The sequence below is a fragment of the Erpetoichthys calabaricus genome, chromosome 16, assembly GCF_900747795.2.
Source record: "Erpetoichthys calabaricus chromosome 16, fErpCal1.3, whole genome shotgun sequence".
Classification (NCBI taxonomy): domain Eukaryota; kingdom Metazoa; phylum Chordata; class Cladistia; order Polypteriformes; family Polypteridae; genus Erpetoichthys; species Erpetoichthys calabaricus.
The window spans coordinates 53,876,440-53,892,394 of NC_041409.2; the positions used below are offsets into that span (position 1 = coordinate 53,876,440).

A 15,955-nucleotide genomic window follows, 5' to 3' on the forward strand; every position below is an offset into this window, starting at 1 on the left:
CCATCCTGGAGTGATAATCTTCCCAACAAGCCCTAGATCTTCCCTGGGGTCTCCTCCCATCTGGTGAAGTTGGTAAAACCTCCATAGGGAGGCGTCCACATCAAATTCCCAAATCACCTCAATTGGCTCTTCTCGATGCGGGGAGTCAGAGGCTCAACTTGGAAGCTCTTCTGGATGTCTGTGCTTCTCACGCTGTCTCTAAGGGATAGCCCTGCCACACTGCAGAGAAAGCTCATATTGGCTGCTTGTACAGGTGATCTCATCTTTTTTATCATTATCCCAATCTCATGACCATAGATGAGGGTAAGAATGAAGCTCTAATGGTAATCCCAGAGCTGTGCCTTCTGGCTCAGCTCCTCCTTCACTACAAATCAGTATAGTGACCACATAACTGCACTCAATGCCCCAATCTATCTGTCTATTTCACCATCCCTTTTCACCTCATTTGACAGTAAGAACCAAAGATACTTAAGCTTCTCCACTTGAGGATATTGCCAATACATGAAATAGAAAAGCAGGCCAGAAGTGTAACATAACTCTGGACAAAAGTTACATGCAACGATCTTTAAGGTTAATAACTAAACCAAATGGCCAGAGGATCAGAAGCTTGATGACTCTGAAAGTGTTAATGTTTCATTATTAAATACTTTAACACAATGCCTGGGCAACAGATGTGCCACTCGTTTCATTTGAAACACATGTTTACATCTAACATGGAAAACTATCAGGCACACACAGAATGATTCAGCCTGAAACTAAATTGCAAAAAAAACTTTTTTATAATTGCTATGCTTATGTTTATTTAAGTTTTAATAACCAAAGTAATGTTACATTTTTTTTTTTTATAAACTTAACGGTGCTCAAAACATATTAGTCTGAAAGGTAACAAACTAACATTTAATTCAGCACTACGTTTTCTTTTTCACTTTTTTCACTTGTGATCAGGTCATGTCAGGATTTATGTGCAATTGATTGAATAAAACAATGAAAATAAGATCATGAAAAATGGAAGAATAGCAGACAGTTACAGTATGTATCGAGACACACTTTAGTCTGTAAGCAGAGTTTTGCAGACTCCTTGTTTGACAAAACAACGTCTGTTTTTGGCATAGACAGACTAACTGCATTATTCACCTACCAGTAGAACATGAACTGGTGGTATCCGTCAATAAGGGCGCGCACATAAAGGCGATCTTCAAAAGGGCGACCTCAATTGAGCGCCGAATAAAGGCACGTGTAAATAAGGGCAAGCTTCAAAAGGACGACCTCAATTGAGCGCCGAATAACTGCACGCATAAATAAAGGAGTGCTTCAAAAGGGTGACGTCAATTGGGCGCAGCGAATAAAGGCAAACGCAACAAAATTATTACAGAAAATTTATTAGATAATGGCAATGTGAAAGCAAGAATATTAAAACATCCAATTAATTAATGCATGAACTTCTAACGAACTATTTCTAAAGCTCTCTATATTTCGTTGTTTTCAAAATTACAGAAAATTAGATTAAGGCAATGACTGAATGTATAAAAAGGTGAAAGCAAGTTACACTTGAAGCTGTAGATTATGTGCAATGCCACGTAGATATTCAAGATGCGGTCTATTAGCATAATCAAGGACAATTAATTTAATTTATTCGGCGCTCAATTGAGGTCGTCCTTTTGAAGCTCGCCTTTATTTACGCGCGCCTTTATTCGGCACTCAATTGAGGTTGCCCTTTTGAAGATCGCTTTTATTTATGTGCGCTTTTATTCTCCACGCCCAATTGAGGTCGCCCTTTTGAAGGTCGCCTTTTTGTGCGCGCCCTTATTGAATAGAACCGAACTGGTTTGTATCTTAAGACCTGAAATCTGAACTTCTAGCCTGATGCTTGTCATTTCCTTAATGTCTTCTTTAAATCTGCACAAATAATCTCCAAATGTGAGATTCTGCAACTATGCCTAAGCAGGTTCAAACCCTCTAAATAAACATGACCAAGCTGCATGAAACTGGAGACTCTCAACAGCATTTTGCTTGTACCAGTCATCCATGGGTTGCCAGTCTGTCAGCTCATTTTCTGATTCCATATTTCTCTCTCACCATTGAATTGTATTCTGTACTATTGCTCCAAATTGTGATATATTTGCACCAGTGATACAAAGAAATAATGTTTCATTGCACCTTAAGGTATAAAGAAAATAAGATGAATTAAATCTAAGCGCACTCTCACTCGGACTTTTTAATGGGTTATTTAGAGTCAACAGTTAACGTAACCACACAACTCCACACAGAAAGTAATCATAATGGGATATGAACCTTTGAGATGTGAGGCACTATACACTATGGCATTGTGATAATTTAGTAGACAAAAACAAATTAGGATAGAAAACATCTAGTGCTATTGATGAATCTCCATCTACTACTTTAAAGTATGACTGTCAGTTTACCAACAGTCATGCTGCTAAATTTAGACTTTTAACTCCACTAACTGCAAGTCTCAACTTGCAAAGCTAATGTTCCCCTTCCTTTTGGCCTACAACAGAAAAATCTGGAACGGCTATCTTAAAGTTATTTATTTATGACTGCCAGCAGGGAGACAGATTACAGTTAAACAATGAAGCTACAAGCCAATATTTCATAATCATCTATCATGCTGTGTGTGTAGTAGCTCAAATACTGCCTACCACTTTTGGGGAACAATGTCAGCCAAAAACCCCAAAAAACCAAAAAGAGCTTTGCTGTTCAATCCAAAGCAGGCTCGGTCTTTGTAAGATTCATCTAATGTTGTATCTAAAATACAAAATTTGTTCTGTTTAGCAGGATAACTGAATTCTAATCAGCATTCTAAAAAAGGTGGTTATCTTTGAAGAAAATAAATTAGTAGTAACTATGTAGCAATCTCAAAAGTGTACAAAATATTTAGTAAAATTGCAATCTGCCAAATAAAGCTGACCTGGTATAGATGCCAAGAAGAAAGGAGAGGCATCCTGGCTGGGATAAAGGAAGGATTCATACCTGGCCAGGAGGCTATAATGGAAGGAATGGACAAACAGGCTTACCAGGAGCATGTCATTCCTCTATAAGACAGGTGGCAATGGTCCTCAAGGCTGGACCAGTTTTAGACACCCACATGGTGGCATGGGATTTGGAGTCGTGAGGCAGCGGGTAACACTCTCTTGCAGGGCCAGACTGGGAAGCTTATTCAGGCCGGGAATCCCAAGTCTAACGTAGGCCACACAATATACAACAAACTCAAAAAACCAACACACACCATTTTGTCTTGGAATTTATATGAATGAAGAGACAATAGATTCAGCTTTTACACATACATTTCACTCTTAAATATTAGTCTCAAGACAACCTTTGATAAAGTGTGGAACAACACTTCATAAATGCACTTCATAAATAGGTAAACCATGTAGTTCTATCTGCAGTGGGTTGGCACCCTGCTCAGGATTGGTTCCTGCCTTGTGCCCTGTGTTGGCTGGGATTGGCTCCAGCAGACCCCCGTGACTCTGTGTTTGGATTCAGCGGGTTGGAAAATGGATGGATGGATGTACTGTAGTTCTATAATATTGATATCAAAACAAATGTGCAAAAAGCACTGAACCACAAAAAGTAGTTGTCAGTGGAATCCACAGTGCAGAGATTATGTTTGCAATTTCAACTATGAGTCTGGAATTTACACAGCCGAGCTGCTGTCCATGTCTGGATGGTGATGCTGAATGCTCTTCCACAAAGTTTGAAGTGTTGGTTGAAAAAGACCACTTTGAATTTCTTCAATTGGCAAAAGTTTTAAAAAATGTCTCAGTGCAACAGAATTGTGTCAAGCATTTTTAAAGAATGCACTTAGTAAACAAAAAATTATGAAACATTTCATGTAGCCTATTCAGTCACTGTGTCATCATAGGGCTAAGGTTTAACTGTCAGAGCGCGAGAGACACACTTTGAAAATATTAAAATACCAGTAACGGCGCACTGCACGATAACGTGAAGTGAATACACTTGACTTATAGTTTTCATCGTCTTTCTCTGTACGTTTATCATTCGTTTGCTCAGAGGTTGATGTGCTTGCTGCTTCCTGAGCAGCTCTTCTTTACTCCACCCTAGTGGGCCGCTGCTTCTCCTTTCGTCTGCATCTTTTCGCGTTAAAACTGATTAATTAGTTTTTGTGTTGCAGTTACTTAGTACGTTTTCTTTAATTTTTCACTTAATCTGGCACTTAAGTCTTCAATCTGCCTCAAGAATGATTAGCGAAGGTGGTAGAGAATGAGAATGGCACCCGCACACATGCGCTGCACGGCCGCCCTGCTGCACGCTGCCAAGAGTTAATTCTACAATAAAATAAAAAGAGTAATAAAATCATCACCCTGAAAGCGGATAGTAGACGTCACGTAGTATATGTGTAGCAAATTTCAAGTCAATAGGTGAAACGGTTTGTGAGTTACAAGTGATTTAAAATCCTGGACAGACAAACGAACAGCCATGGTAGTGTGTTATAGAAGAAGAAAGTAAAAACAAGACACGTTCATTAACAAAATTATCATGAAATAAAGAACAAAAGGTACATTTAATACACAGTAACAAATACCAAAACTCATACAACATCCAAATATAATTCAAAGTATAGTATAAACTCTTTATATATAACTTCAATCACAAAAGCACCAGACATGATCACCTCTCATCATTGCGCTCCTGTTTAACTGTCAGAGCACACAGAGCAATAACGCCTGCCCATTTTCCAGTACAATTACATTATATAATTTCACCATTAGTTTATTTCACTGGTTGCTCTGAATGCCAGGCCAAGCCAGGCAGCAGGCCACCGGCAAAGTTACCGCTGATTGCAAACGTCAGTCCAGCTCTACTCTCTTGGAGTTGTAAGAAGACAAATTGTATTTGTGCATGGTGGACAGTGTGGCTGGCGTTCCTGTAAAGGTGTTGGAGGTAAATAAAAACCTTTTAGCTGAACCAGAATTGTGTTTGGGTTTTATCGTGTTTGTGGTTTGGGGCTCAGTGACATCCCATTGTGGTTACACTGGAAACAAAAATGTCCATTTTTGAGTTTTTCATTCAAGTAGAAAATCTGCATGGTAATTAAATTAGTTAAAAGGAAAGTGCAGGTTCTATTATAAGGATTTTCAAAGTACATCATGGAGCTGGGGGTCAGCTAAAAAGAGAATGAAGTGAGGAATAAAGCTTTCGAATGGGGATAAGAGGAAAGGAAGAGAAGGATGCCAAGTAATTCACAAAAGGTTACATTATTTTGGAAAAAAGGCAGACTATAAATCAATGGAGATTGTGCTGACTTTAGGTGGTGTTAGTGGAGTTGTCTGTATAACTCTAGAAGCAACTCAGAGAAAGTTGAACAAGTTCCTCCCTGACCTTAAGTGAACATCCTACTACAACATATGCACAGGGCAATCGGAGAGTATTCAGATCTAGCAACTTAGGTTACAGTCCATTTTTCATTATTAATTAGCACATAGTACCCACTTGCGGATGCCGTACAAGCAGCAACCTTTTATAGAAGTTCCGTATTTCACACTGTTTTGTTTTTCTGAACTTAAAATTTAATAGTTACTTAACCCTATTTTAAATTACAATTTCTCTAGCTTGTAAATGATAGTAGCTATTAGAAATCTAACAAATTGGTTTTAAATTGATTTCAATTTACTGATGAACTGCAGTGCATGCAAACCCAGGAGCTTTCTTGTCATGACTGTATTTCAAACGGGATGCAAACTTGGATGGAGGGGATGGAGACCCGAATGCTACCTTATGTCTGCAACAGTTAGAGATACTCAGAAAATTAAAGCGAGATCTATTTAATACTCCCGTACTCGGCTTCTTGCACTGCGATCTCAAGCACCAAAACAGCTCAATTAGACTTTACCACAGGAGCTGCTTGTCCACAAACGGCAAGGGCAGCGTGCCAGTGCGAGAATAAAAGCAAGGCAAAAAGGTTTCAGAACTGGTGTACCATTCATTTTAATGGGAAATGTTAAATCGCTGTAAAATAAAATGGATGAACTTTCTGTTCTTATAGGTATCCATGGAGCATACAAGTATAGTGACATTGTGCTTTACAGAGAGCTGACTTAAACCTGACATACCTGACACTGCTTTAATGCTGGATGGATTTCATCTTATTCAAGCAGACAGAGACCCAGTGGTGGGTGGAAAAAAATAATTAGGGGGCTGGTCACCTATGTGAATGAGGAATGGTGTAAGAGAGCATTTTACAGTTAAAACTACAGGTTGTAACTCAGACACTGAAATTCTGGCTGTTGGAATTCATCCATTTATTTTGCTCAGGGAGATAAATTACATCATTCTAATTAATGTTTATATTCCTCCCTCCGCAAATGGGGACTGGAATGATTAATTCTGTCACCAACACTTGTCACTTTGGAGCAAACAATGCCAAATTTCCATCAGTTTGTGGCTGGTTCCACTCAAGGAAATAACATGTTGGACCTGCTGTACTCAAATGTTAAAGATGCCTTTATACAAATCTGACCACAACCTGATCTATCTTATTCCCAGCTACAAACCTGTTATTGAACAGCAACCTGTTACCACCAGAACAGTGAGGAAGTGAAGCCTAGAGGATGAAATGACGCTGAAAGACTGCTTCCAAATGACAGACTGGGAAATAACATGCAAGTCAAATTGGGGCAAAATCTGTTACTGCATCACAGACTATGATAACTAATGTGTCGGCAAGGTGGTCCCACAAAGACAGTGTGTTGCTTTCCAAACAACAATCCCTGGACTACTAAGGAACTACAATGTCTCCTAAATGAGAAGAAGCTCTGAAGGACATACAGCCTGTGCTAAAGAAAAGGCTGAGTGAAGGAAAGGTAGCGTAAACAGCTAAAATAGAAAACAGACTCCCTCAGAATAATACGAATGACGTCAGGAATTGATAGGAGTGACACCAGACATCATTGAAATGAGCCGATCTTCCACAGCAACAGCTACTCCCTTAGTATGACAGCCTTCAGAGCGACCAGCCCAATAAATGGTGTACCCCACTACAGAGATCTAGCCAGTTTCAGGTCTGCACACCTCAGAGAGTGCCACCGCTGAAATGCAGAGTTTACGAAGCTCCTCTGACAGCAAAGGAAGGTGATCATCATGCCAGGGAGACAAGACATTCCATATGCCTGCCTGAATATGCCGCATCAAACTGGGACCCAGGCGCTGCCGTGCAGTGGGTGATGCCTCAGCACCATACCAGTTCTAATCCCCAACAGGCCTGACCCCATTGGTTCTCCGACGGATTTGACTCTTCTGAGGATGGGACTACTAAAGGCTTTCCCCAATCCTCTTCATAATGCGAGCAGCCTTCCTAAGGGCAGCTGCAGCACAGCTACTCCCACGGAGACCAGAAAAGAGGAGATAAAAGAGAGCAGAAGTGCCCAGTTTGTGTATTCTGACCACAGACATGTTGTTGCTACTCTGAAGATCCAGCTTAGGTCCAGTAGGCTGCCAGGGACTAGGAAAATTAGGCTGGACCTGGGCAGACTTCAAGATCAGGCTGTTTCTGACGAGTTTGCACACAATTTTTGTGAGGAACTCACAGATTTGGGTGTGGCTTCTGATCCCAAGGTCATGTGGGAGACCTTCCATGACAAGACCCTGAAGTTTGCTAAGGGTTATGTTGGTGTTACCAGTGTTCCCAGAAGGAGGTGTTTCATCTTGCAGGGCACTCTGGATATCATCAAGAGGAGTCGCAGCGCACGGCTTGATGGCAACTCCAGTCTGTACCGGGAACTGAGACAGACAGCTGCAAGGGCTTTGAGGGAAGATAAGTAAGTGTTTGTAGGAGGAATCTGTGACCAAGTGACACACCATCTATGGTCTAGTGACCCACGTCCTGCTTAAAGAGGAATTGAAGCATTATACACATCCAAATCTGTTACTCAGAGAGTCGCAGTCAGTGCAGCTGATGGAACGGTCCTTACAGATGACACTGCAGTTGTGACCCACTGGGTTGGCTACTTTGAGCAGCTGTTTAAAGCTGATCCTCCAGCTAGGACATTGGACATCTCTGGGTCCACGGTTCTTTAAACTGATCTTCCTTCAGGCAGAACCACCCAATCTCATTGAGATTGTACAGATAGTGAACCAGCTGTAGGTAGGGAAGGATGCGGGGATCTGTGGTATCTGGGTTGAACTAATGGTTTATTTTTTATTAGTTGACAATGCAAAGTGAATGAACAGAAGAGGAATCTAAATCAAATCAATATTTAATATGACCATCCTTTGCCTTCAAAGCAGCATAAATTCTTCTAGGTACACTTGCTCACAGTTTTTGAAGGAACTCTGCGGGTAGGTTGTTCCAAAAATCTTGGAGAACCAACTACATGTCTTCTGTGGATGTACGCTGCCTCAAATCCTTCTGTCTCTTCATGTAATCCCAGACATACCTGATGTTGTTGAAATCAGGTCTTTGTGCCAGACACATCATCACTTCCAGGACTCCTTGCTCTTCTTTACGCTGAAGATAGTTCTTAATGACATTGGCTGTATGTTCAGGGTCATTGTCCTTCTGCAGAATGGTGTACCTGGGTCCCACAGGTTTCTGCCAGTTCTAAGCTGATGGCTCTGCTAGACATCTTCTGATTTCAAAGGGAAGTAAGCTTGATGTGCCTTTCATCTGCCGCACAAAGTGCTTCTTCAAAAATGCTTGAACAGCACATCTTGAGAGCCCAGTCTGCTTTGAAATCTTTGCCTGAGAGAGACCTTGCTGAAGTAGTATAACTACCTTGTGTCTTGTTGCTGTGCTCAATCTTGCTTGTGACATGAAACTGTCCTCCACAACTTCACCTTGGTAGCAAAACTTGGCTGTTCCTCGTGCCGTTTTAAGCATCCTACATAGCTGACTGTTTCAGTTATTGACTGTGTTTCAACCTACATATGAAAATGATGACCATTAGCACATGCTTGGTATAATTGGTTAATGATACACCTGACTATAATCTTACAAAATCTCTGACTGTGTGCAAGTGTATCTATAAGAATTGATGCTGGTTTGAAGGCAAAGGGTATTCACACCAAATATTGATTGAATTTAGATTTTTTCTTCTGTTAGCTCTCTTTGCATTTTGTAAATTGATAAAAATAAACAAACTGTCTTCAAATCTTGAAGGTCCCGGGGGACTCTTCTATGAACTCTGAACTTCAGTTTTTACCATAAATTTTCAATTGGACTCAAGTCAGGTGATTGACTGGGCCATTCTAGGAGCTTTATTTTCTTTTGTTTGGGATTATTGTCTTGCTGAAATGTCCATCCTGGTAGATGGCAGAAGATTTTTATCAAGAATGGCCTGGTACATTTCTCCATTCACCCTTCCTTCAATTATAAGAAGTCTGCCAGTACCGTATACTGAAAAACTGCACCATGCTATGATGTTCCCACCTCCAAACTTCACTGTTGGTATGGTGTTTTTGGGGTGATGTGCAGTGCTATTTCTCCTCCAAACATGGTGTGTGCAATGACATCCAAAGAGTTCAATTTTGGCCTCATCTGAACAGAATCTATTCTCCCAGTATTTTATTGGCTTGTCCAAATGTTGTGCAGTAAACTTTAAATGAACTTCAACATGCTTTCTCTTCAGCAGTGGAGTCTTGCGCGGTGAGCATGCATAGAGACCATGGCAGTTGAGTGCGTTACTCCTAGTTTTCTTTGAAACAACTGGATGCTTCTTGTGTGCCACCTTGGTAATGAGAAACCTTTTTATAGGCCATCAATTAGGACTAAACAAGCTGATATTCATTTGCATTGATAGGGAGCAGGATTCTTCATCTTCATCCGGCTGATACTTTTCCCTGTGTCATAACACTTTATTACACATAACTTAATTTATGGACTTATTTGTTTTGATTTCTTTGTATGTGTGGATTACTTGGCATCTTACTGACATCTGGTGAAAATTTCATGTCAATAGCTCCATTAGAAATGTGTTTACCAAGAAAAACATTGACACATTCAATACTTATTTTGTGTAAACCAGGGGCGCGTGCAGCCACCCAACCCTGACACACCCTTTATTTATAGCGGAGAGACACGTTTCTCACTCCCCAGATCACAGAGCAGCAATGTAGACAATGACAGCCTTTTCTTCCTTCCTTCTGCCAGTCCTTTTCACTTCCACTGCTCCTCAAAGGCTTCGTCCTTCTTCCTCTCAACTCTGGCCACTGAGTAGTGGCAGCTGGTCCTTTTTATAGGACACTCAGAAGGACTCCAGGTGTCCAACAACCTTCTTCCAGCAGCACTTCCAGATATAGTGGAAGTGCTTCCATACATGGCTCAGTACATGTCCAGGAGCCCCCTGGCGGTGGCCACGGACCCCAGAAGGGTTAAGCTTCCATGCTCCAAACCTGTGACCCCACTGCAAGCTAAGGGGGCTGCCCTCTATTGGTCCAGAAGAGATAATGTTCTCTATTACCTGGTTCTTCCATTGTGGAGGCGTCCTGGCCGGGTAAGGGCCCCGGCCATATGCCACAGATATATATGGGGGGAGGAACTGAACTGTCCCTATCAGTACCCAATCTGCATTACATACCGAGGAGCATAACAAGCTTCATCCAGCAGTGAAGACACAACACACAATGAATCTATGTAGAACTAGAAACTATTTTCGTAGTATAGCTTAAGCGTCTCTAATCTGAAATTCCTGAAACTAGAAGTGTTTCAGGTTTTGGATATTTTCTAACAAGTAAGCCCGCGATTCTCTAGAGAATCGTAAATCCAAGAATGGCAATCAGTTTCTGTTCCGTCCGATATTTGGATGGATGACATATCATGGAGGGTGGGTGCGTCTGGGGAAATGTCATTTAATTAAATAAGCATATCTGTACTAAGGCGGTTTTGTTTTGTGGAGACGTGATTCCGTTGCCTTTGCTAACACCGACTGCTGGCAGAGTGGAGCACAGCAAGTTTAGTTTACAGGTTGTGGTGTTCGTGTGCCAGCCACCGAGTCTGGGAAGCCGCTGGGTTTGAGTCTGTGAGCGTTATGTGATCTATATTACTGGCACAGTGGATTAGAGCAAGTGTAGTGTACAGGTTGTGTTGTGTGGGCACCACCTACTGGGCACCACCTACTGACTCTGGGAAGCTGCTGCGTTTGACTCTGGGGCGTGTGCCATGGCAGTACGTATGTGCCTCGGTGGGAAGCCGCTGCGTGATGAAATATCATGGAGGGTGGGTGCGTCCTGGGACAGTTCATTTCAACGCGGTTCTGTTATTGTCTTTCTTCATGCTGTCTCGTTTTTGTTTTTTTATGGCTGTGTCATCGTATTTGTGGTGGTGTGGGTGGTCGCGTCCATGCGGCTGTAGAACCTGGCGTGCACGCTTTACCTCAGGTTTAGTTCACAGGTCGTAGGCATGGTAAAGTTTCCATTTAATTCAATAACCCTATTTGAACTAAAGCGAAGCCGCTGCGTTTGAACTAAAATACGTTTGAACTAAAGCAAAGCCGCTGCGTTTGACTCTGGGGCGCAGCGCTGCAGTGCGCACGCGCTTCGGTGCATCCGCCGCGTCCACCGTGCATAAATTAACTGTCGTTTAGTAATATAGATTTTGGAAAATTTGCATATACATAACGAAATATCTTGGTAATTGTGAACCAAGTCTAAATAATAAATCTATTTATCCTTCATACATATCTTGAACACATAGCCCGATGTCAATTTTATACAAAATTTTTAATTATTTTGAGTTTGTGCACTGTAGCATCAACAGAATACCTGTATCAGCTGTTCAACAAAAGCAACAATAAACAAAAGCAGGCTTTCATTCTCCATCTACAATGCTGTATTTTGAGTAAAAGTTTGCTGTTCATAACCTGTTTTTTTTTTGTTTTTTTTAATAAACAGAGTGTCATGCAGCCTGTTACTGCACCACTCAATTCCCTCCGGTGCACCCATGGCTCCCAAATCTCCACCTATTAATCATCCATGTGTTGGTGCTAAAGAGTGCTTGAGACTTCACGGAGGGTTTGAAGAAATTGGTCGTAAACATTAAGTATCAACTCATGTGTTAATCACATCCTCTCATCAGTACAAAAAATTAAAGGGAACACTTGTCAGAGCCCATTTTGGATTTTGGGAGTGTGGATTAGGGATGCTCAACATGTATTCTCATTACAGTCAGCTAATCCAGAAAATAGTGTGTCATGGAATGGTACAAAGAGAGCACAGCATTAGGGTAAATCTAACATCTAGACATTTACAAGATTTAAACCAGTATCACTTATCTGCAGCTTAATAAAAAAAAAAAAATCACCAGGAAATTAGATTGAAAAGTACATCATCAGCACACAGCACTGGGATCCTTTTGTGATTCACTGTGCCTTTAAATCAGTTTGAGATACAGTATGTCTGCATTTGTTTTTACCATTTGTGCTCCCTTTAAGATGAAGCTGATAAAAAAAGAAAAGATAAGGTCTCTGATTTGTGGAATATCTTCAAGCAACATAGCCTCCTACAATTGAGATTTTGTTTAAGTGTCCTGAGCTGACCTTGGTTGGAGTGTGTTATTGTTTAATCCTGCATAAGTCATTCAGACTCTTGGACTCGTTTTCTGTGTCTGCGCCAAGAACAATATTTCTTCCACTCGCTGATCAGCCCTTGCTTTCTGGTTCTTTGTGACAATTACAACTCCATGCATGAGGAACTTACATTTAAAACACTTGCCTATTCAGGTACAGTAAGAAAATGAATAAAAAAATAAGTTTTCCTTAGGCAGGGTATTTGTATAAAGTCTGTTTGTGTTTAAAAGGACAGAATTATCTGCCTGTATCTGTACAGTAACACTTCTTTAGCTTAAATGTTCAAATAGCATCTGAAAAAAATGTGCCTTGTGTCTAAGGCACTAAAGAAATTATATTCCAACCCTTCCTCTGTGCCGTGCAATGCCCTAGCTAGTCTGTGTTTTTGTTTTTTTTTACTACAATGTTTGGCTTTATTGTACTGCTCAGTATACAGTTACATAATTTCCTGTTTATTTCATAATTCCTTACGTCTTGCTGTATCCCTTTTACTTACATTGAATGAAAAGCAGTTCATATCTTGTTTGCAATAATTAGAGAGCATTTTTAATATTTTAATAGAAACATAATATTAATAATATTAGTATTATCTACAATTAGGTCCATAAATATTTGGACAGAGACAACTTTTTTCTAATTTTGATTCTGTACATTACCACAATGAATTTTAAATGAAACAACTCCGATGCAGTTGAAGTGCAGACTTTCAACTTTAATTCAGCGGGGTGAACAAAACGATTGCATAAAAATGTGAGGCAACTAAAGCATTTTTTTAACACAATTCCTTCATTTCAGGGCTCAAAAGTAATTAGACAAATTAAATAACTGGAAATAAAACGTTCATTTCTAATACTTGGTTGAAAACCCTTTGCTGGCAATGACAGCCTGAAGTCTTGAACTCATGGACATCACCAGATGCTGGGTTTCCTCCTTTTTAATGCTCTGCCAGGCCTTTACTGCAGCGGCTTTCAGTTGCTGTCGCATGGGAGTGCCCCAAAGACCAGCAGGGAATCATGGACAATGGAGTTTTTATTCCTAACCCTGCTGGACACCGTGGGGCCCACCAGGGTACGCTGCAGGGAGGCCCAAGGACTTATATGTGTCCTATAACCCGGAAGTACGTCATGATCATATGAACGGAAGGAACGACGTGCTTCCGGGTTGAAGTAAAGGACTTTTAATCTGACCCGGAAGTGATAAGGGCTCATGGACTGCTGGGCTGGAGCCACTTCCGGGTCAGGGGATATAAAAGGACCTTGGGAAAACACAAACGCTGAGCTGAGCTGGGAGGAAGGGTGGCGAAGTGTCTGGGAGAGGAGGAGTGATTATTATTCTTGATTATTGATTATAGTGTATTTGTATGTGTAGTGTGGAGTGGAGGGTGCTTTGTGCACAGTATTATTATAAAGGAGTTTGGAGTTGTATCTGAGGGTTCAAGGGAGCTCTAGCGCCCCCTACTGCTATATATATATATATATATATATATATATATATATATATATATATATATATATATATATATATATATATATATACACTAATAAAAGGCAAAGCCCTCACTGACTCACTGACTGACTGATTGACTGACTGACTGACTCATCACTAATTCTCCAACTTCCCGTGTAGGTGGATGGCTGACTTTGTAACGGATTAAAAATTGCTGTAGCGAGAAACTTTTAAGTGCCGGGTCTTAGCTAACATTAAATAAAGCCGTGGACATCGCAACATCACACAAGAAAGCGGCTCACGTGAACTGACTGAACGCAATACGTCGGAAACAAAGCACCATGTAAACCTAAAGTTTAAATTAAGTTCATAGACCTACAAAAGGTTGCCATTGATTTGAGGCAAGATTACTTTTCTCCTGTACAACTATACGTTGCATTCTCAAGAGTGTGCTTGCACAGCTTGGTCATATTACAACCGGAGTGCTGAACTGACAATGTGGTATACAAAGAGAACTATAATAATCGTAATATGTATATACAGTAATCCCTCCTCCATCGTGGGGGTTGCGTTCCAGAGCCACCCGCGAAATAAGAAAATCCGCGAAGTAGAAACCATATGTTTATATGGTTATTTTTATATTGTCATGCTTGGGACACAGATTTGCGCAGAAACACAGGAGGTTGTAGAGAGACAGGAACGTTATTCAAACACTGCAAACAAACATTTGTCTCTTTTTCAAAAGTTTAAACTGTGCTCCATGACAAGACAGAGATGACAGTTCTGTCTCACAATTAAAAGAATGCAAACATATCTTCCTCTTCAAAGGAGCAAACAAATCAATAGGGCTGTTTGGCTTTTTAAGTATGCGAAGCACCGCGGCACAAAGTTGTTGAAGGTGGCAGCTCACACCCCCTCCGTCAGGAGCAGACAGAGAGAGAGAGAGAGAGAGAGAGACAGATAAAAAAATCAATACGTGCCCTTCGTGCTTTTAAGTATGCGAAGCACCGGGCAGCATGTCGCTTCACGAAGCAGCTGCACAGAAGGTAGCCAACGTGAACATAATCTTTCAGCATTTTTAGACGAGCGTCCGTAACGTCTAGGTGTGCGAACAGCCCCCCTGCTCAATCCCCCTACGTCAGGATCAGAAAAAGTCAGCGCAAGAGAGAGAGAGAGAGAGAGAGAGAGAGAGAGAGAAAAGTAAGCTGGGTAGCTTCTCAGCCATCTGCCAATAGCGTCCCTTGTATGAAATCAACTGGGCAAACCAACTGAGGAAGCATGTACCAGAAATTAAAAGACCCATTGTCCGCAGAAACCCGCGAAGCAGCGAAAAATCCGCGTTATATATTTAAATATGCTTACATATAAAATCCGTGATGGAGTGAAGCCGCGAAAGGCGAAGCGCGATATAGCGAGGGATCACTGTATATATATATATATATATATATATATATATATATATATATATATATATATGTAGATATGCATATATATGTGTATATATATATAGATATGTATATATATCTATACTAATTAATAAAAGGCAAAGCCCTCACTGACTCACTGACTGACTGACTGACTCACTCACTCATCACTAATTGTCCAACTTCCCGTGTAGGTGGAAGGCTAAAATTTGGCAGGCTGATTCCTTATAGCTTACTTACAAAAGTTAGGCAGGTTTCATTTCGAAATTCAACGCGTAATGGTCATAACTGGAACCTCTTTTTTGACAATATACTGTAATGGACGGCAGCTTGATGGCCGTGGGAGGCAGAGTTGAGTGTCATGTCATCACGCCTCCCACGTAATCACGTGAAAAGACTGTGAATGAAGTAGGGAGAAATGAAGTAAGAGCCGCAAACAGTGAAGAACAAAAAATTCATTAAACAATTGAGAACGGAGCGAGTGAAGCATACAAGCATGTTCATAAGGGAAACAAAGCACGGTGTAAAACGTAAGTTTAAATT

At 40.8% G+C, this 15,955-nt stretch overlaps 1 protein-coding gene across 1 annotated transcript in view; it reads right to left on the reverse strand.

Moving 5' to 3' along the window:
• Positions 1-15,955, reverse strand: part of LOC127526020 (craniofacial development protein 2-like) — a 252,633-nt gene that overhangs the window by 212,267 nt on the left and 24,411 nt on the right. The gene's annotated exons all lie outside the window — the stretch shown is intronic.